The 23,134-nt window shown below is 40.0% G+C and overlaps 1 pseudogene across 1 annotated transcript in view; it reads left to right on the top strand.

Moving 5' to 3' along the window:
* The window catches only part of LOC309656085 (cathepsin Z pseudogene), an 82,835-nt pseudogene that overhangs the window by 24,474 nt on the left and 35,227 nt on the right, over positions 1–23,134 (top strand). The window lies entirely within an intron of this gene.

The following is a 23,134-nucleotide window of genomic DNA, read 5'->3' as shown; positions in this document are numbered from 1 at the left end:
GCTTAGTGAAATAAGTCAGAGAAAGACAAATACTATTCACTTATATGTGGAATCTAAAAAATGATGTAAATGAATGTATATACAAAACAGACACAGAGTCACAGACATAGAAAACAAACTTGTGATTACCAAAGGGGAGAGGAAATGGGGGAGGGACACATTAGGGGTATGGGATTAATAGATACAAACTATTATATATAAAATAGAGAAACAAAAAGGATATACTGCATAGCACAGGGAATTATACCTTGTATAATTGTATCTATTACAATTGCATAATTGTATACAATTACAATTGTATCTTGTAATAACCTATAATGGAATATAATCTGCAAAAATTACTGAATCACTATTTTGTACACCTGAAACTAACACGATATTGTAAATCAACTATACTTCAATTAAAACAAAAATACAGCACACTTTCACCTGTGTCCTATTGGTCAAACTGTGTCATGTGACCATATCAAGCTGCCAAGACAACTAGGAAATTGAATTTTTAACTTTTATACCTTCTTCAGTAGAGGCAGGCAAGGGAGAAGGGTGTTGGAAATGTTGGCTGGTCAGCCAGCATGCAGTGTTTGCCACCAGTAGTTTTTGTCATCATAGTAAGGTGGTGATAATATTTAATACTGAAGGAGTGCCTTAAGTATTATGCATACTTATAATCAATTAAGAAAGAATTTTTCAAATAATAACACTTCCCTCTCAGAATTTTTGAGAGCAAAGTGATTAAAGGCCTAACTTGGAAAGAACTAAAAAGATAATTGGATATACAAAATAATGCTGACTTCTAAACCGTTTTATGTTTAGGTTTCTACTATATCAGATTTATGGTATTCTACATGTGTTTTAGTATTATCCTAGCATCATAAAAAACATTTTCTATTTTAATGCGAATGTTACACTGCATATGAATAACTGCATAATGCTTATATTTATGTCATATTTTCTTCTCTACCGGTAATATCTTAGTCAACATTTACTGTTGACTGCAATATCAAAATGGCCATTGCCCTTGGGAATTTATAATCTAGTTGGAGAGGTCGTAGGATCATCTGTGAAAATGCATAAGCAAAGGAAATATTACACATAATTTTTTGGGAAAAGATAAGAGTATAATGTTTCAATAAATAAATATGAATAATTTGAAATTAATTTAATATGCATCAATTCTTTGAATTGAAGGGATCAATTCAGATAAGACAGAGACTATGAGGCAGAGGAAAAAAAATAGAAAAGGTGATTTGCATGATCTCAGTTCTAGTATGAGAGGTAATGCTCAGAGTCTCTGCTGCACTTCATTTCTTGGGGTTGTTCTGGAGTCATAACCTCTTATATGCCTTTGGATTGCATTGAGGGATGTTATATTTAAAAGGACAATTTGATACACAATGTATATTTATCATAGAACACACAGTTGAGAGTATGTACTACAGAATCACTCAGGGTCTTCTATGTGAGAACCTGCAGGAGAGATTTCTTATGCCCAGTATCAGGATAAACTCCTTGTCCTGAACAGCTAATAAGTTTTTACCATAAGGACAGCATAAATCCTGTAACTGGTCATGTTTTCCTCTTTGTTTTGGCCACTGAGATGCTCAGAGTCTGATGAAGTGAACCACCTTCAATAATTACAAAGCACTTACTTCATGCATTTATTTCTTGGTACTAATACTTCCTGGACTCATCATACCTATGGATGCTTGTTCTTTCTTCACTCTGATTTTTGTGTTTGCTTTTTCATCTTAAATGGATTTTAGTCACCTGCAAATATTTTTTGGAATAGGAAGAATATTTTAATTAAAAAATAAAATTGCTTACACACCCTCCAAAAGGCTAAAACTAAAATGATTGACAATACCAAATGGTGGTGGTCATGTGGAGCAACTGGAATGCTCAGATATTGTGGGTGGGAATGTAAAATGTACAGCCTTTTTGGAAAAGGTCTGGCAGTTTCTTATAAAACTAAACATAGCTACTTGGGTCCCAGAAAAATGAAAACATATTAATAAAATGTTCAGAGCAGCTTTATCTATAATGGAAATAGCCTATATATCCATTAATATGAGAATGGAATAATACACTGTGGTATTAGCAGAATGCAACTCAGCAATATAAAATAAATCACTGATATATGAAACAACATGGGTGAATCTCAAAAACATTATGCTGAGAAAAAGAAACCATACACAAAAGAGTACATACTTTATGATTCCATTTATGTGAAATTCTAGAACAAGCAAAACTAATCTATGGTGGAAAAAGTCAGAATATTTATAGCTTCTAAGGGCATGGAAGTGTGGATTAACTGGGATGGGGCATGAGGGAAATTTTGGGGGTAATATTAATGTTCTATATTTCAATAGAGGTTGGGTTACACAGGTGTATGCACTTGTTAAAACTCAGTAAATATGTGCATTTGTTGAAACTCAGCAAACATTAAAGTGTGTATTCGTTGTATATAAATTTTACATAAAAACTATAAACAAATACTGAATTCTAGTTAATAATAGGGAGGAAGTATTTAGGGGGAAGTGTACTGTTGTCTATAATTTTTAAAAATGCATTAATGGGAGTTCCCTGGTGGTCTAGTGGTCAGGACTCGGCACTGCAGTGGCCTGGGTTCAATCCCTGGTTGGGGAACTAGGATCCCACAAGCCGTGCATAGCGGCCAAAAGAAAAGAAAAAGCATCAAAAAATAAAATGGATCAATGATGCTAGAGGGATGGATAAGATGATAAAGCAAGTATAATAAAATAGAAATGGTTGAATCAAGGCAGCAGGTACATAGGTGTTCATCACAAAATTCTTTCAACTTTGCTGTTTGCTTAAAATTTTCATGATAAGATTTTTTTGGGGGTGGGGGTGGAATGCCCTTAGACTTTCTTTAATTTGCTCTGGCTGGATGTATCCTTTCCTATTAATATCTCACATAAATGTTCAATCATTTCCTCTCAGGGGGAATGTGTCATACTTTTCAAAATTCATATTATGTCTCATTTAATTGATTTCTCAGGAAATCAATGAGTGGCCCTCAACGTAGATATAACTCACTTAAAAAACTAGGTAAATGGTGATATATTTTGACACATTTTGCCTTGTTCACGATGGATATTCCCAGGGATGTCAGGTATGGAGCCAGATGTGTGCCCTACCCAGGATTCAGGATTTTCCACCTCTCTTATGATCTTGAAATAAACTCAGCCTTATTGACTTTTTAAAAAGATTGAGAAAAATTCCTGTTATGTTAGCAGAAGACCTGGTACATCAATAATACTTGCGCCAACACACATTTCACCATCAAGTTTGTCCTCTTTTCACTTAACTAGTTTGGAATTCAATAGCCTAATAGACCAGGAGTGTGGGTTGCGGGGCATCTTTATCCCAGAAAAGGCCAAATTAAGCTAGGACCATTCTAGTTCGTTCTGAATCCGAGGTTTTGTGTTGATTTAGCACATAATGACAGCCAAGGTGGGCAAACAGAAAGATCAGTCAGTTGGGATGGCTGAGGTGCCCATTGACTGGGAGGAAATGGAGGATGGCGAAGAGAAACCACCTGATGAAGGTGGCAGGCTCTTTTCTAAATCAGATTTAAATTCCTCTTATGGCTACTTCCAAGGAGAAGAAATGTAGCTGATGAAAATCATGTGCTTCAAAGCAGGTGGACTTTGCCAAATAAAGAAACTCTTGAGTGATGGAGATGTAATGCATAATAAAGAAGTGCTTTAAGCTGCAGATATCGCACTGTCCGATTTTAAGTGTTTAAAAATCCCTCACAAGCCACAGTATTTTATTTTTCATAAAAAGGCTTTTGTGTTGGCCACCACTAGCCTGTGCTTTGTGTTCAGTATTCCAGAAGGATTTCTCCTCCCCCTGCCCCCCTTCACTGAGTGCCCACTACAAGCCAGGCACTGATCCAGGCGCAGGCAACGTGGTGGTGCCATAACAGGCCAAATCCTGCTCGTCTGGAGTTTAATCTAATGAGGGAAGACAGTGAATAAAGAAATGAACAAATGGATATTTTGGAAGAGTGAAATGCTTCCACTGAATTGTCATGGGAGGCCTTCAGAGGAGGTACCATTTGAACTAAGACCCAAACATGGAGGAGGAATCAGCCTTGGGGAGATCTGGGAGCAAAGTGTTTAAGGAGGACTCAGCTAGTGTAAAGACCCTGAGTGGGGAGACGAGCCAGCACGTTCCCACTGTGCAGCTTTGAGATTGGGAGAGAGATCATTTTTTTTTGATTAATTTATTTTAAATATCTATTTTTGGCTGTGTTGGGTCTCCGCTGCCGCGTGCAGGCTTTCTCTAGTTGTGGCGAGCGGGGCTACCCTTTGTTTCGGCGCTCGGGCTTCTCATTGCAGTGGCTTCTCTTGTTGCGGAGCACGGGCTCTAGGTGCGCGGGCTTCAGTAGTTGTTGCTCGCGGGCTGCAGAGCGCAGGCTCAGTAGTTGTGGCGCACGGGCTTAGCTGCTCCGTGGCATGTGGGATCCTCCCGGACCAGGGATCGAACCCGTGTCACCTGCATTGACAGGCGGACTCTCAACCACTGCGCCACCAGGCAAGTCCCAGGAGAGAAATCATTTTTGTCACATTAAGGAAGTATTCATCTATTCCTATTCTAGGGAGAGTTTTTAATCAAGAGGTGATACTGCATTTTTATCAAATCCTTTTATAGCATCTATTGAGATGATCATACATATGATTTTTCTCCCTAAAGCTATTAATATGGTGAGTTATATTAATAGGTTTTCTAATATTAAACCAAACCTGCATTCCTAGAAGGAAACCCACTTGGTGTATTATCATTTTAATGCGGTACTGGATTCTGTTTGCGGACACTCAATTTAGGCTTTTTGGCATTGATAATCATCAATAACATTGGTCTGTCGTTGGGTTTTTTTTGTGCTATCTTTGTCATATTTTGGCATCAGTGTTATCTTAATTGATATTATTACAAAGTAACACTATTAATAATATTATAAATTATTAATTGCAGTTAATATATTAATTATTATAAATTAATACACAAAATAATAATAGTAATAGTAGTATTACAAAGTAAGAATTTACTTTGTAAATTATTAATAATAATTTTCTTTATTTTTCTAAGCAAGGGAGCAGTTTAAATAGTATTTCAATATCTTTAATAATTTAATGTTGTGGTTCTCAGCTTTGGCTAAATATTGGAATCACTTGGGGAGCTTAAAAATTACTGCTGTCGCCCAGAGATATAGATTTAATTGGTCTGGGGCACAGCCTGGGCGTCTAAATTTTTCAAAAGCTTCCCTGTTGATTGTAACATGTGCTTTTTGAGTGGGAGAGCTGTTTGACCACTTTCTCTATTTCTTTTCTACAGTTGGTCTGTTTAGGTTTTCTGTCTCTTCTTGGGAAGTTAGTTAAATTACACTTTCTTAGGTAAGTATTCACATCATCAAGATTTTCAAATTTATTTGAAAGATTGAGCAAAGTCAACTTTCATGAGTGTTTTAATTTCTTCTGTATCTGTGACTATTTTCCCTTATGTTTCATTTATTTTGTGTATTCAAGATTTCTCTTTTCCCCTTGATCTGTTAGACAAGATTTTATTTGCCTTTTTTTGTTTGTTTGTTTGTTTGTTTTAAATAAAATTATCTACTTATTTATTCATTCATTTATTTATTTTATTTTTGGCTGCGTTGGGTCTTCGTTGCTGCGCACAGGCTTTTCTCTAGTTGTGGCGAGCGGGGGCTACTCTTCATGGTGGTGCGCGGCCTTCTCATTGCCGTGGCTTCTCTTGTTGCGGAGCACAAGCTCTAGGTGTGCGGGCTTCAGTAGTTGTTGCACGCAGGCTTCAGTAGTTGTGGCTCGTGGGCTCTAGAGCGCAGGCTCAGTAGTTGTGGCGCAGGGGCTTAGCTGCTCTGTGGCATGTGGGATCTTCCCAGACCAGGGCTCGAACCCATGTCTCCTGCATTGGCAGGAGGATTCTTAACCACTGCGCCACAAGGGAAGCCCTTTTTGTTTGTTTTTAAAGCAACAGTTCTTGAGATTTATTTCTACGTTTTCTCTGGTTTTTAATTCACTAATCTCTACTTTTATCTTTATTGCTTAATTCTGTTTTTCTTAGAAAAGAAACAAACAAAAATAAATAAACCTAACATATTGAGTTATCGGAGTTTAAAGTTTTTGTCTTTTCTTTCCTTTTTATTTAGGCATAGCTGTTATCAAAGACTATGAGATTCCTTGGGACCACAGTTTTAGTTGTACCTCTAAGATCTGATTAGTAGTGTTTTTATTATTGCTGTATTTCAGGTATTCTGAAATGTCAATTTTTATTTCTGCTTTGATTCAAGAGTTTTCTATTAAGGATGATTAATACTCTCCTTAATCTTCTATTTCTTTAGCCAATATCTGTTAATTCTCTACTGTGAACACTGATGAGATTATTATACTGTACATCCTCTTTATCTCCCTTCCCTTTCTTCTTCCACCTAATTTTAGTTAAATTATCTACTATCTATATTATATTATTATAAAAAGATTATATCATTTTTTGGGGTAACAATTATTCCTATATTCTCATTAACTGATTTCTCAGTTTAAAGAAATCTTGTGGCCCCCAGCTAGAAAAAATGGAGAAATTAATATTCTTTACCTCCTACCTTTTTCCATTTCCCTCTCAACTTTTTTATTCACATTGTTTCCCCTTTGGCAGAGTTTTTAGCATTTACATTTGGTTCTATAACCATAATTCCCACTTTTGTTTTAGTTCTAGTCCCACAACTAAATAGATTTAGGGCTCACAGGTGGTTCTTTGCTGCAGTTTTTCCGTTTATGTCTTGGTTGACTGAAATTTGTCCTCTGATAGTTCCTTCAGAAAGAGCTCTTGGAAACAGTATTTCCTGAGTGTCTGCATATTCAAAACTGCTTACTGCCTTTAGAAGTGAATGACAGTTTGGAATATATACTTTCTTTCTGGGAGAAATTTCCAGGTATCGCTACACTCTCTAATATTGAACGTTGTCACAGAGAAATCTGGGGCTAATTTGATTTTTCTCCCTTATAAATGTCTTGATTCCTCCCTTTAACCCCCAACCCCCTTGGCTGATCAAATAATATTTACTTTAAAAACTTTAAATTTCAAAGTTTGGTAAACATTCTGAGTCAAGAATTTTGTGGGATATGCTATGTGATTTCAATTTGTGAATTCGTCTTCTTTTCTTACAGGAAAGTTTTCTTGAAATATATCTTTAACTGTCTGTTCTCTTCCATTATTCATGTTGTTGTCCTCAGGTCCTTTTATTTTGTGAATATTGAATGCCTACTCCTGCTCTGATATTTATAAAGTTCTCTCTGAACATTTTGGTCTTTGTTTACATTTCAATTTGTACCTTTTTCACAATTCTGACCGCTATGTTCCATACTGTATCTTTTTACCCTTACCCTGCTTCCGGTTTTGCATACATTTCTACCATGGTTTTATTTTTTCTTTTTCATTCACTTCTTTCCTGAGCTCTGTCAGCTTACGTTTCAGCTCCTTCAGTCATCACAACCCCCACTTCTCTGAGTGTTGTTTCTTTATTTCATGCTTGCTTTCTGAAAACAACTGCTCTATTACATTTTTTAAAAATTTAAGGCAAAATATGTGTTCAGAATTTTCATCTGCTCTGAGGTACCATTTTCATGGTGACTATTCATCAGCATTTGTTTTTCTGTTCATTTTTCATTTTTTCCCTTATATCTTTGTTGGTTCCTTTTTCATTCCTTGTCTTTGAGTGAGGAGAATTTTTCCTACATTAAATATTTATTTATAGGAAATAAATAAATTTATTTATTTATTCACAAATACATAAATATATAAATATTTATGTATTTGTGAAGAGGCCAAGGACACCTTCTATATCATGGAGAATTTTTCTTTTGACCCAGGGTTTTGCATGTGAGATATTTTAGCCTTTTCTCCTCCCCAGCCAGTGAAGATAGGCAGTGCAGAGCTGTTCATAGTGTAGTCTCTTTTCTCTCCTTATGAACATATGACTTCCTGTGAATATGGCTTGTTTGTGGGATTCTAGTTTAGTTCTACCTTCTCTGCTACTCAAAACCAAACTAGGTTGGGACTTCCCTGATGGTCCAGTGGTTGGGACTCTGTGCTTCCACTGCAGGGGACACGGGTTCAATCCCTGGTCAGGGAACTAAGATCCCACATGCCACAGCGTGCAGCCAATAAATAAATAAATAAATAAAAATAATAGTTAAAAAAAAACACAACAACTAGGTCCAGGGAAACTCATGCTACCAGCCTACCCATCTGTATTAGACAGCTAGAGTTCCCATAACAAAGTACCACAGATCAGGTGGCTTAAAACAACATAAATGTATTGTGTCACAGTTCTGGAGGCTAGAAGTTCGAAATCAAGGTGTTGGCAGGGTTGGCTCCTTCCAGAGGCTCTGAGGGAGAATCCGTCCCATGCCTCCATACTAGCTCCTCGTGGCTGCCAGCAACCCTGGTGTTTCTCGGCTGGTAAATGCATCACTCCAATCTCTGTCTTCATCTTCACATGGCTTTCTCCTCTCTGTGTCTCTGTGTCCAAACTTCTGTCTTATAAAGACACCAGTCATTGCATTAGGGCGCACCCTAATCTAGTATGACCTCATTTTACCTTGATTATGTCTGCAAACTCTATTTCCAAATAAGGTCACATTCATAGGTACCAGAGGTTAGGAATTCAACGCATCTTTTGGAGAGACACAATTCAACCCATAACACCACCTTACTTCCATTGTTGTACAAACGGAGCTATTGATTTTTCACCTCAGTATGTGCATCTCATTGGTTGCACTATTAGGCTCTTTCTGAGATATGTAGCCTTGGGTGCCCTCTCTCAGCTTCCTTTCATGTCTTTGCTCAAACTCCACTGCTTTTGTACCCCTTCCACCTATTTTGTGGTTAAATTGAAAACAGGTTTTTTTTTTAAGATGAGATTTTTATTTCAGTTTCTCCTTTCCTTTGTTTTTTGTTGGGTGGTTTTTGAGACATGATGGAAATGCCAATTTTATGTAACATCTTCCAACTGGAAATGACTTGGGTCTCCCTCATTTTTTAGGGGTCACTGACATACTGAATTGAACAAGAAAAGAATGTACATTATTTTTAGTACTTGTTTCAGTAAAATAGTCTTCTAGTATCCTAGTCTCAGCCTAGCATGCCAGTTCTACCAACACTGACTCATAGGTAGGAACTAATAGAATTTACTTACATCGAGACTTAAAAATCTTTCATAAGGATTATATTGAGCTGATATGCAATTGTCATTATTTTTTACTTTTATATAACAATCAGTGTCACACATCTTTATATGATAATTAGAAAGTTAATTTTTATTTTTCTCAGTATTTAACAAGTCTGTGTTGTATCTTTAGAACAATGTAGTGCTGAACAATTTTTTAAGGTTTAAATTATTTTTGCTCTAGTTGAACCATTCTAACAATAAACATTTTAAGAAACCTAAAACTATTCTGTCAAAAAAAAAAAAACACACCTATTTTGTCAACTTAGGGGATTCATTTATAGGAATAACCACCTCTTCTATATGTAAAATACTTTAAAAATTCTTAGCCCCCAAATATTCCTGGAATCTGCTGATTTATTGAGATTCATTCTTGGAATACTTTCTACTATGGTCTATTAAATACTTGATGCCATTAAATGCTAATAACATGCCTGGCTTTTCAAGTCTCTCCAAGCTTGTCAATTTTGAATTATTACCACTTCAGCTTCAGTGTGATTCTTCTGAACGGCAGAGTCAGCAGTCACATTCTGCTAAGTAATGGATGCACTCAACATACAGAACTGCTCAGAATTACAGAACCCATGAAGCAGCTCACTTTAACCATTTCTTTGCTCATGACTATGAGAGGTAAAATATAGTTACATAAATGATTTTTGCTGGGGTTGGCATTTGGGGAAAACATTTGTCTGCTTTTTAAATAACAACATTCCTGGGCTACCATTAACCTAATCATATGAGAATCAATGTAGCACAGTGTTGAAGAATGTGGACTTGGAACCCAGTTGCTTGGGTTCAGATCTTGGTTCTACAAGCTGTTGTGAGCTCAGGCAAGTATCTTAACCTCTCTGTGCCTCAGTTTCTTTAACTGTAAAATGAGGGTTGGTGTTGAATCAAATGGTTTAACATACATAAAGCCCTTAGAACTGTGCCTGGTCCTTCTTGAGCCCTGTATGAGTGTTAGATATCATGATGAGCGTTAGTTATTTTATTCATGTACTCCTGGACCTGCAGCCAGACTAGCAGAGTAGCAGTTACTGACTAACTAATTACACTGAGAATTACTAGCCTGGTGCTTAGTAGGTGCTCAGAAACCACTGTTGAAACAAGTCAATGACTAGAGAAGTTGTATTTGAAGGAGGGACACCAAACTTGAGCCCTTACCTCAACATCTGCCAGACAGAAAGTTGCGTTCAAGAGAGAAAGCACCTCAAATTTCCAAGAACAGTGTGTCTGGCACATGGATGCTCTGTAGCTATCAGGAATCTGAATAGTTAACGACACTATTTCAGAGTGGGAACGTTTAAACTCCTCATTCCAACTACAGAGAAGGAAGGGTAAGTTCCTGAAAACCAAGGAATGGAGAGTTTCTAAAAGGAACAAATCAACTGGTGACTCTGTAAGCAAAAAAAAAATTGTTGGCCCAGGAAATAAGCACCCAGAAAAAATGAAAGAGATTAAGTAATAAGATGAAGCTACTGTATCTGATCAGTTCTACGACTATTTTAACTCTTGTGAGTAAACCTTTTCCCTTCTTTTTTGGGAAGAACTTATGAGTTTTTAATAATTAAACATTCTAGGCAAGGTGTTTGGCTTCCACTTCTGTCTGTGTGGAAAAGGCTGAGTGAGGTGTGCTGGCTGTGTCTGTGCGTCCCCTCTAAGGCCCGCACCCTGCCCACAGACCTCAACTCACTACTCCTCGTGAGATGTTTTCAGTTTTCTTGAGGGAGGACCAAGACCTGTAAAGCTATTTTGCTGCAGGTAACAGGAGGCCTTGAGATCAGATGGAAAATAAAAGGCCTGTTTAATAGGCCAGGTGGTGCTATGAAAAGAACAAAGGCTTTGGAGGTAAAGAGTGATCTTCCAATCCAGGCTCCAGGACTTACAAGCTGGGTGATTTTAGGCAAGTTACTTAACCCCTCTGAACCACATTTTTCCTATCTGTAAAATGGGGTTAATATCACCTTCTAAGTCTGTTGTAAGGATTAAAGATAATCTATGTAAAATGCTAGGTACAAAGCAGGCCCTAAACTATTAGGGTTTTTCTCACTATTAACTGAAGACAGAAGCATCTGACCTGATTCTGTTTAAGCCAGCTTGATATTTCCTGTCTCCAGCAGTGAGGTGAAAACTAGAAATAAGACAAAATTTTATATACATAGAGATTCTATTCAAGGTCTCTATGCATTATAGAATAATGGAGGATCTAAATTTTTAGAAAATCATCTATTTTATCAAAAGATCAAAACAATATGGCCACTTGCTCACAATGAAACAAATGAGTTTTGATGTTAGCTGAGTAGCAATATAAAGTCAGATTTAGACGCTAAGGGTGGAAACTATCTTCTTTAGGGTTCCCGGAAACAGCTGCTCTGGTGTGGTGTGCACAGGAAGTGCTGAAAGTGCTTGTAAAGTATTTTACTAAAGTGCCCTTTATACATATTTATACACACTTTTTTATAACTCATTTCTGTACCTTTGAGAATGAATCTTAAGAGAAACAAATGTAGTCAAGCAAATCCTTTGCTAGGATTGTCAAGGCTAGGCTTGAACATTGATTCATCCTTTGTCATTGTCAAGAACTCCTGGTGCTGTACAAACAAGCAAGCCTGGGTAGGCAAAAAGAGGTGAGGGAAGTAAACAACCATGTGAATTCCTGTTGTATGGGGCCTGGACTTCAAGTAATTTTCATCTACCTATGTTTTAATTTTCTTTCATGAATATACTTTTAAAGTTTTAAACGCTGATCTTTCCCCTCCAATCATGGATATACAAGCACATATGCATCGCCCACCCACCTCCTCAATACACACACACACACACACACACACACACACACACTACACACTACAAAAGAGTGTGAATACCACCAGGCAAGAGTCATTGATGTCACCTTGGAGGCTGGCTACCAGAGTTCTACAAAGTTTGATACAAAAATATCATGTTTTTTTTTTAAATATCTGTAGAGTAGAGATGGAAGTAAGGGGTGTGTGGGGGGAGATTTCCTTCTTTCCTGAGATAAGCATTTATGCTTACATTTGATACAGATTTTCTCCCTCCTCCACTTTTTCTCACTACCTGTCCCAGTTTCTAAAATGCTTTCCCTACTCTTCTTATTCTTGTTCTAGTCTCGTTGGATCTGTGGGCAAATAAAAATATATGGGTGCTGATGAAGGGACTGAGGTGCCCTTCTTTCTTTTTTTGAGGTGCCCTTCTTTTTTTTTTTTGAGGTGCCCTTGTCTAAGTTAAACATTTAAGTTTCAGGGAAGGATTTCTCTGGAATGATATCTAAAATAAAACATTTACAAATTGGATAGTGTTTAAAATAAGGATGTACAACTGGCTCATCACAGAAAGAAACCGAACTCATTATCTATGTAATAAAGACATTTGGGCCTTAAGCGCTATATGACACATTATGAAGTTACATATATTAGATGTGATTCCTGGCTTCAAAACCACCACCTAGGGAAGAGCCAAGATGAACTGAGATATTTTTAAGGACAGTTTGATGACTGCATATTCATAAAAAAGAATATCTACTTAATCCCCACATAAGCTTTTTAGTAGATTCACATGTTTGCCAACGCTGCAGGACTGTACAATGCCCCCAGTGCACTGGAGGACCCACTTCATGTGATGTTGGTGCCCTTCAGGGTCCATAGAAGGTGGGCTCCTTGCTCTGAGGGCTGGCTGTGAATCAGGCAATGAAGAGCAGTGGGAAGGGTGGGCGCTGGGCACATCTACAGTTCCCGTGGCTCCTTCTTTAATAGCTTTTCAGGCTCCTTCTAACTCTCCCAGTCAGCTCTCACTGTTTTCTGGGCTTGGCCTCCACCTCACAGTTACTTCTAGGTTTTCATTCCTTTGGAATTGCCGTGGACCAGGAAGCAAAATAACCAAGCGTATTTCATTTAAGTCTAAAAATGGATATTAATACTATTGATAAAATGAATAATTTAATGCTGCTCGGGCAATATTAAATGATCCTAGCCACTAGGATCCCCTGGGATCTGGCTGTGGGTTGGAGGAGGTCCAGTGGTGGATAGGTCACAGTAGAAGAGCTTTACGTTAACTCGGTTAAAATGCTGACCTGCTAGTACTGAGTTACTTGTGCAGAGAAACTCCAGTGGAAGCCTCATTGGGGCGTTCCAAGAGGGCAAATGTCTGCTCCCTGGTGTGTGGGTTAGGGATGGTAAGAAGGGTCTGTGGATTCAGTCATTGGCAAAGACTTCAGCCTACCAGCTGGGTGACCTTGAGCAGATTATTTAACCTCTTGAAGCCTTAATACCCCTTCTTTAAAATAGGAGAGAAAAAGTACCCAGCACATAAGGTTTTTGTAAGGGTTGATGAAAAATTCATGTAAGGTGCTCAGCGCACTGCCTGGCATACAATAAGCTTTCAAATGCTAGCGCTTATTAGAAAAACACAAGCACACAGCTTGGATCCTCACTGTATTTCACCATGGGGTTTCATTTTCAAAAGCTAGGACGCTTTAAAATGAGAATCTTCTCTTTTTTCCACCAATTGAAACCTCTTGGTTAAAGAACAATGATAGAGCAAGAATGGGTCTTACGGAATAGCACTTAGGATATGACTATGGGATGGAACGTTTTCACGTGGGCGTACATCAAAGGCTCGAAGGCTTTGGCGGGTATGTGTTAATATAGGAAGTATCCCTTTAATAGTTAGATTCTGACCTGAGTTTAAAGGGCTGGAGGGGAAGATATGGAGAATTTTAGGCAAAGGCCACAAAAGGAAGGAAGATAATCATCTAAATAAGTTAGGCAGAAACTGGGGAGGGGATGAGATTAAGTGTTTATTAGTTGGGAGGCTTTCAGGGAAAGAACCCCATCCTATGTAGCTTAAGCAAACATGGGACTTGATTAGCTCACGGAAGTGAAAGCCAGGCTCCAGGCAGGGCTGGATGCAAGGCTCAGACGGTGTGGTATGGGAAGGCCCCCGCCTTCACCTGGTCGATAGATTCTCTCCAGTGGTAAGCAAGACTCACATTCTTTTAGCTCAGTGCAGGGAGAAAGCCTTATCTGAGAACCCAGATTTCAAGAGGTTTGGCTCGACCTGGGTCACAGGTCCAACTTTATCCCAGTCACTGTGGCCTTGGAGAAATTGGGTGCTCTGGGTGGAGGTGGGGGGGAGGTCAGCTGACTGAACCACATGGATGGGTTCACCACCACCAAGAGGAGCTTTGCTCCCAGGAAACAGGGCAAAGGTGCTGGGCAGGCGAGAGGAACATGGCCCCAGCTGGTAGTGCTCGGCCTAACCTCCCCTCACCATCTGCCAGTACCCCATGGGCATCCATACCTTCTGCTTCAGCTTGACACCAGCCCCCTGAGCCAACGAGACCCCCTGAGGTGACTGTGAAGTCACATGGGTTCCTGGAAACCCCATCATATAGCAGATAGTTGTCAAGAGGACTAAGTGTAGACAGTTTCTTTGTTCCAAGAGATTTGGAGCTATGACAGAATTCGCTGAATACGAGATCAACAGAGGGAAGAGTGGGTTGAGGTTATTGCTCAGGCGATATTAAATAAGCGCAGCCGCTGGGACCATGTGGGATACAACCGCAAGTTGGAGGGAGTCCAGAGCTGGGTAGGTTAGAGTAGACAAGTTGTGAGTTAACCCAGGTAAAATGCTGATCTGCTAGCACTGAGTTACATGTGCAGTCTCATTTCTACTGTCCGTCCCATGTACCATACGTGGTCTTCAGTTCAATGGAATATTATTCTCTCTAGTAGAACAATCTCAAGGACATTTTTGAGAGCTGTTTATTTACATTAAGAATTAGCACACATCCTGTTCTTGATATGCATGCTTCAAAGGTTTCTGGGTGAGGAGGCACATGGGGCTGGGGCATGGACCAGAGGAAAGAACGAGCACAGGTTACTAGAATGCTTTAGAAATCCTTTTCTGCTTCAGATAAGAGGCTAATTAAATTTGGGGTTGGCTACTGGAAAAGTGCCAATTATGGAAACGAGCGTCTGTTGATCACACTTTGCTTCAGATGCTTGGCTCCTGACTAGAGCCGTGTTGGGGAGAAAGCGGGGAGCCGTGCTAGTACCACACACAGGCGTGGTAGGAGGAGTGATTCATCATATTTACTTTCAGGCTTTCATCTTGTAACAAGATTAATTCAGTAGAATTCAACTTCCAGAGAAAAATGGACCATTTATTGTTTTAGATTCAGGCTTAGGCACAGCAGGTGGATTTTCCAAATTGCCTCATCTGACATTTCCTAGAAATGTAAGCTAACATGATTCCATTTTTTGGCAACTGGAAAGTTATATTTGAACATTCTACAAGCCAGTTGGCAGGACTGTGAATTTCAAACACTTAACTATCTTGCTTGAGCTTGAGCTTGATTTTGTCGAGTGATTTGCAACTGTGTGACAGTCCTTTTTTAGGTCTGGAAATCATCTCAGAAAATTTAAATCATTTGCCAAAGGTCACTGAATAATATACACGTTAGAGCTGGGGACTGGTGAATATTGATTAGAATCCAGTTCTCTTATATCTTTTTTTTTTTTTTTTTAAATACTAGGTTTTTAAAAAAATATTTTATTTATTTATTTAATATTTATTTTTGGCTGTGTTGGGTCTTTGTTTCTGTGCGAGGGCTTCCTCTAGTTGCGGCAAGTGGGGACCACTCTTCATCGCGGTGCACGGGCCTCTTCACTATCGCGGCCTCTCTTGTTGCGGAGCACAGGCTCCAGACGCGCAGGCTCAGTAGTTGTGGCTCACAGGCCCAGTTGCTCCGTGGCATGTGGGATCTTCCCAGACCAGGGCTCGAACCCGTGTCCCCTGCATTAGCAGGCAGATTCTCAACCACTGTGCCACCAGGGAAACCCAAATTCTCTTATATCTTGAAGTCACTTGTAGAAAGTGACTGTCATTTGTGACGTGTGTAACTTTGTTTGCACATGGAGTAAGTGAAGATTTTTGACACCCATCTTCTCCTGCTGGCTTTTCCCCCTAGTACTTCTAGGGCTTGCTTACTATGGTGTCTGCTCTTACCATAAGTGAGCATGGAAAGCTACAAATCACATTTACTTTTCTTCTAGAAGAACATGCTCCTGCTGTGTTGGGCAGACTCAGCAGGCAAATCCACTTTGACAACAGTAATACCATATTCCAGGTAATGATGTCCTTTGATCTTTTCAATTGGAAATGGTAGGCCTAAGCAAATTAAATCCAAGCAAGTACCATCAGTTAATGACTTCTTAATTATTAGATGTCTCATCTTCACCAGTTGTCTCTAAGATACCATATTAATTCACTATTTTAATATATTTGTCCATACTCCTTTGGGGGTTTCTTTTTTTTTTTTTTTTGTAATTCATGTATTTTATTTTTTATTTTTGGGAGCTTAAAATTACTTCATTTTATTCCAGATTGCATCAAAGCATAAACACACAAAGTACTGCCTTTATAGCATAAAGGAAATCTATCAATAAAGTTTAAACTCTCAAGTTAACCTTCAAAATCCTCCAGAAAGAATCAGATACGGAAATGCAAGTAATACCACAATAATGCTCATATGAATTGCTATTAAATTTTTTTTTACTATGGTAGTATATATATATTTTATTTTTTTATATAGTAGGTTATTATTAGTTATCTATTTTATACAAATTAGTGTATATATGTCAATCTGGGGGTTTCTTTATTCAATAATCTTTTAGGTTATTCTTTAGTGTTTTGCTTGTTTGTTTTTATGGGTGTCACAGATTTCCCCCGTATTCCTCTATATCTTTGGGATTATTTAACATATGTAGTCTTTTCTTGTTTATAGAATTTCTTTCTTTTTTAAAAAAAATATTTATTTATTTATTTGGCAGTGCCGGGTCTTAGTTGTGGCACGTGGGATCTTCGTTGCCTCATGCGGGATCTTCGTTGCGGCATGTGGGATCTAGTTCCCTGACCAGGGATCGAACCTGGGCCCCCTGCATGGGGGGGCGCAGCATCTTAGCCACTGGACCATCAGGGAAGTACTAGAATTTCTGTTATTTGAAAATAACTCAGGTAGATAAAATTCAGGCATTTTCTGGGGGTGTGGGTTTGAGAAGAGATGAGACAGTGGATGAGTTTGGATTTAGACTTATTTATTTAGGTGCCTCTGGTACACCCAGGTGGATATGACCGGTATGCAGTTAGAAATGGTTTGGAACTCAGACAAGAGTTCAAGGCTAAAGGTAGATCTTTGGAAGTATCAGTTTTTAAGTAATATGTGACTCCATGAGAATAGATGTAAACATCCAAAGGAGAAAGTGTAAGTGGGATAAAAGCTAGTATTAAGGGCAATCAGTGTGGTATGAGTGGCAGGTGAAGAGACAGGAAGACAGTGGATTCAAGGAGATTGGCAGAGAGGAGGTGAGAAGTAGTACTGAGAGGTGTTTTAGGATGGAGAGCGTTGACCACGTTTCTCAGGGAGAAGAGGGAGAGGAGGAATTACTGGCAAGGGAGAAAATGAAGAAGGAAGAGGATGGGGTCTGTTGATGGTTTGAGGTTTCCAGGTGGTGGGGATACTCTCAGAAGCACCATGTGGGTCTTGGAGGGGGGTACACATTCCTTCAGCTAGAAGGAAGGAGGTGAGTGAAAATGCAAGTTAGGAAGTAGAAAGGAGAGAAATGGAGGGAGATATCAGTCCTGATGCCCTTTCCCTTCTTTATGAAGCAGGAGGCTGGGTGATCTGCTGAGCAGGAAGGGAACGCTGGTAAAGTTTGGGAGCATCTTTATAAATTAAAATATGTAGGCTACCTAGATCTTGTTGAACTCATATATTACATTTCCATTTTGGAATCAAAGTCATTTTTCACTTCCTTCTGAACCTCGTAACATCATGATCAAGAGACAACAACTTATAACAAAAGCCATGGAAGCATGAGGGTCCCAGTGCTGCTTGTAAAACTCACCCTGGGAATTTCTGACCAGCTGTAGGCTTGCCCTCAGATGTGCACCTTGGTCTAATACAGCAAACCTACGTAGACCTGATTGATGGCTGAGTAATTTATGTCTTAACTAACCCCATAAATTGACTCACTCTTTGAGATTGTTCTATCTTCTTTGGAGATGGAGTAAAAACTCCTTGGGGTAGGGAGGTCCCCTGAGAAATATTAGTGTTCCTGAAGTAATAATAGGCTAGAAAGCCTTTTATTGTGGGATGAGTGTGACAGCTAAGAAATGGAAAGAAATAAATGTGAGTCACACAAAAACCTCATTCCATGACCTTCAGCCCTTGTCAATCATATTTAAGAAAATGCTGTGAGGAACTTCAATATTAGATATTTTATTTATATTTTATATAATATTTATAATTGCTATGTACTTTGGTTTCACCTGGGATGAAAAATCAGCCGCACGTCGTTTCACTTTCCTCCTCCATTTTAACATACTTGCTGTCGCATGAGGCAGAATCTCCTTTAGCAGAATGATCAGCCATGAGGAAAGGGAGCGGAGAGGACATACAGGCTTCTGTGTCTCAGTGGAGCCCTTAGAATTTTCAAATTTGCTCTATTTTCCTTCAGGACTCTACCTTTGCCCTGGGTTTCCCACTTGGGAGCCTAAAGTGGAGTAAGCCCTGCCCCCATGCATCCACAGAACTCGGCAAAAGCTTGCCTCGTCTTGTCTGGGCTTCCCACCCCACCTCAGGGCTGGGTACAAAGCAGCTGTCCAAACCTGAGGGAGGGCTGGCTAGAACCTGTTCACTGTTGGCCAGTGGGCAACTCTGAGGCCACTGGTGCTGTGGCTCTCAAGGCCCTGCGAACAGGCACACTCAGTTACACACAGGTTGGGGAAGGTGGAGGGAAGCACAGCCTGGGGTGACTTAGCCCTCCCTTCCGCCTAGCTGACAAGACCCTCACATACGGAGTGAACCGAGTGAAAAAGTTAAGGAAAATTGGAACAGGAAGCATTGGAAAGATTTTGCCTTCACTTGCAATTTCCCAGCTTTTCTTTTTAAAAGAAAATTAATGAATTAGCATCCGTTAAGCATTGGTATTCACGGCTTATAAATACTTTCTAAGACTTTGTAGCGCTCACTGTAGGTGTGTAGCATAGCTGTAGTTTTGAACAGTGCTCTTAGACCTCACTTAGTTTTTCCCTTTCCAGAGAGTGTGTTCCCCTCTCACATCATAATGAACCTCTTGAAAAAAGGTTGAAAAAAGGAGATTCTTTGGTCAGACACAGATCCTGAGGCTTTTGCCCTCCAGCACTGACAGATGTGAGAGATCTCGACCTCTAACAGAGGCTTTGTCTACTCACTACTTCCGCCAGTCCAAAGCTGGCGAAGCAGCCAGGAGCAATCATAGATGTGGGGACGTTATGTCCCCAGCCGTTGACGTGACCCCTTGGACAGACTCTTCCTCTTGTGCGTGTGCATTTTCCTTCCCGTTTTTTTGTTTTGTTTTGTTTTTTAAATTGAAGTAGAGTTGATTTACAATATCGTATTAGTTTCAGGTGTACAGCACAGCAATTCAGTTATAAATATATATTCTTCTTCAGACTCTCTTCCCTTATAGATTGTTACAAAATATTGAGTATAGTTCCTTGTGCTATACAGTGGGTCCTTGCTGGTTATCTATTTTATATATAGTAGTGTGTATATGTTAATCCCAACCTCCTAATTTATCCCTCCCCTCCCTTCCTTCCCGTTTTTATCAAGTGTTTTCTGTTTTCTCCTGAATCTTCAAACACAGTTTGTGTCTTATTTACTGTTGGATGTATCGAGGATAGTGTTTTCCTGCCTCTGAAGAGCTTAAAAATCAGGCCATATTCCTATTTTTCTGAGAATTTAGTTCTGCCTCTAAGTAGGGAGATGAAAATACTTTCTAATTCTATTGTCCTTAAGCTTATCTTCCCTCGTAACTTTACCAGGTAGCCAACAGGACTCCTGTGCATCAGGGTAGAGGTAAGAGGGGAGCGATAAAGTGAACATGTTGTTCTGAATGTGGGTGCTTGGCAGGTCTCTCTGTCCCTGAGCCGGGGAATTGCTATAGTAATCTAAAATCAACAGGAGAAGCGATCCAGGGCCAAGTACAGGACAGCAATCAGGGTCATGGGTTGCAAGTTGATCCGGGAGTGAAATTACGAGCCTGCGTAGAGCTTTTACAGGGCTTGATTCCAGGAAATAAGGCAAATATATTTCCAAGGTAGTTCATTTAAAGCTGGAGCTTTCAAAACTTTCACACCCTTTTGTCCTCCCTAAGTGGCTGGGAATGTAGTGGCCCTTGGGCTAGTTTCTTTTCTGCTCAGCGTCCCCCTTTCCATCTGGAGGCAACGCCACATTGTGTGTCAAGGTGCAGTGCTCTGCCCTGTATCAAGGGTGAGTCCCCCTCCCTACCCCAGACATTCGGGGAAGGAACCAGTCTCGGCCAGTCAGACCCTCCTCTCTGGGACTTTGAATATCAAGGGAGTGAAGCAAAGATTCAAAGATCGTTCAGAAACCACTTGTGGCGATGATGTCGTGCTGCGGGCAGCAGTGGAGTACTAGCAGGGGCAGACAGTCCTGTGGCATGACCTTGGCTGTGGTCCCTACTGCCCATCCTCTCTTGGTGTCCAGCCCATTTCCTGAGCCTTGGCCTCCAGCCCTCCCATTCATCCTGTGAACTCATCAATATCCTCCCAGTACACTCCAGCTGAGAAAAAGTGAGCACAGCTGTCTTCTGTTGCTTGCCATCAAGCATTAGATTGGGCCATCTGATGTTCCGCTCCTCAAATGCAAAGACGTGTTTTTGGTGCTGATAGTTGGTCTCTGTCTAGAATGGTCTGGCACCACGTGTGCTGTGCCCCTCCACAGGGGAGCCGCTGTACTTAGAGATTTTAAGACAAGTCTAGAGTCAAGGGTTTCTGGCATGTTACCAAAGTGGACACAACTAGCTTAATGTAGAGAGGAATTTCACTGAGTAAGGGCCCTAAATAGTCAATGTTTGCAGGTGTGACTCCCAGGCCACAGACCTAGGTGGCAAGGGATACTGAGTTTTTTCATGTATTTAAATCAACTTAATTTCAACCTCACCTTCTCCTACATAGCAAAAAGGAAATGTATCCACAGGCGTACCTGACTGCCCCCCTCACCCCCTCACCCCCAAGGGTTGTTTGGAAGCCCCAGGTCTCATAGTGCCAAGATATAGGGGAAGGCCCTCTGGTCTTCAGTCCCTGGACTGTATTGGTGTCCTCTGAGACACCCATTGCCCTGGTAAGTACAGTCCCTTCAAACCTACTGGCTCTGTTTTTTTCCCCTGTGGCACTTGAAGCCTGGGGACCTTTGGCAAGGCTATTGCCTAGAGTTCTATCTCTTTAGGTGCATTATAAAGCTGAGCCTTTGAACATTTGGTCACCTCCTTAGGGCACTATTATGGAGATGGCTCTGGGCCCTGATGCGTGAGGAGCCCATAGACCTCTGTCCTTGTCTCCTGTCTCCTGGAATCTTTTAGTTTGACGAACATTCCACTTTCTTCATGTTTCCCTTACAGGTCCCCCCAACTCCCCTACCATACACGCACCCCACAAATTAATCAATGGCTTAAGCTTTTGAAAACAAAAGTCAAGAAGGAAAATATATTGCAGGCAATTTGTGCTTTATGCTCTGCCGCAAGCATCCTTTGAGACAAGGAAGCACAGAAACCTGTTCTTTGCTCAAATGGTAGAAGGGAGAGAGGAGTCATTGCATGGGGTGGGAGGGGAATAAAAACAAATTAACAGGTTAAAGAAAAGTCTTGTCAATAGCATTTAAAATTAATGAGGGGAGAAAGAAAACGGAAGTGCTGAAATGCTATCAGCTGCCAAATAGAAGGGTTAATTGGCTTTGTATTTGGTGTCACTATCTTCTGTGATTCCTTAAAGTTTCATAAGTGATGCAACCTCATCTCTAAGCTATTCTGGTATGAATAATGTCACTCCCTCCTTTACCCCTCTAACTTTTTAGAGTAAGGAATGAGGAGTGTTTCTTGTCTACATTCTGTAAATCAAGTCAGCAATTCTAGCTCTAATTAATATGGGACTTCTACTCCAGCTGGAAACAAATATTTGTGTAACAAATGAAAGAGCATGTAATCCACAATCAAGCATCTTACTGAGCCCCTTGTTCCAGCTGCTTCTCTGAATAGAGTCCACTTAATTATTATAGTCTCCAATCTTGGGTGGCAAGGCAGCTTAGGTGAGGTATCTCTGCTGGTGTGTGAGCCTAGTAATTTACTGATACATTTAAAACAAGCATATGCTAAAATTTTTTATTCATTATAGATGCTGATTCCAAGAAGCAAAGGATCCACATTTGGGGAATTTACAGGTCTAATTCATTCCACACATATGAAAGCTGGATTCTGGTAAAATTGATGAATCACTAGATGAGGGAAGGTCAGGTCTTCTTAAACCCATAACCATGATTGACTTTGAGTCACAGAAACTCTGATGCAAATGGGCTTAAACAATAGGGGTATTTATTGTTTCATTTAAAAGGCCAGAGATGGGTTGGTTCTAGAATTGGTTAATCCAGTGGCTCGGTGACATCATGGGAGACCTAGGTTCTATCCAACTTTCCTCTCTGCCATCCTCTAGGCATCGGCTCCTCCTTTATGGTCCCAAGACAGCTGAAGCACTTCTAAGCACCGAATCCCAGCAGGATTTCCAGAGTCAGAGGGAAGGAATGGTTACTTCTTGCCTGTCACTCCTTATTAGCAAGAGAATTTCTCCCAGAACTATGCCCCCACCCAGCAGATTTTTTCTCATGTCTCATTGGCTACAATTGAATCGAGAACACCGCCTCAGGGCTTGACGCATGGTGCCCTTTCCGTGGCACCTGGCCATGGGGACCAAATTTGGGTTTTCTCAAGAGAGGAAGGGATAGGTTTAGTC

This window comes from Balaenoptera physalus (assembly GCF_965194825.1).
Source record: "Balaenoptera physalus genome assembly, chromosome: 2".
NCBI classification, from domain to species: domain Eukaryota; kingdom Metazoa; phylum Chordata; class Mammalia; order Artiodactyla; family Balaenopteridae; genus Balaenoptera; species Balaenoptera physalus.
Note: the sequence above shows the minus strand (reverse complement) of the source record. Positions and strands in the feature narration are given on the sequence as shown.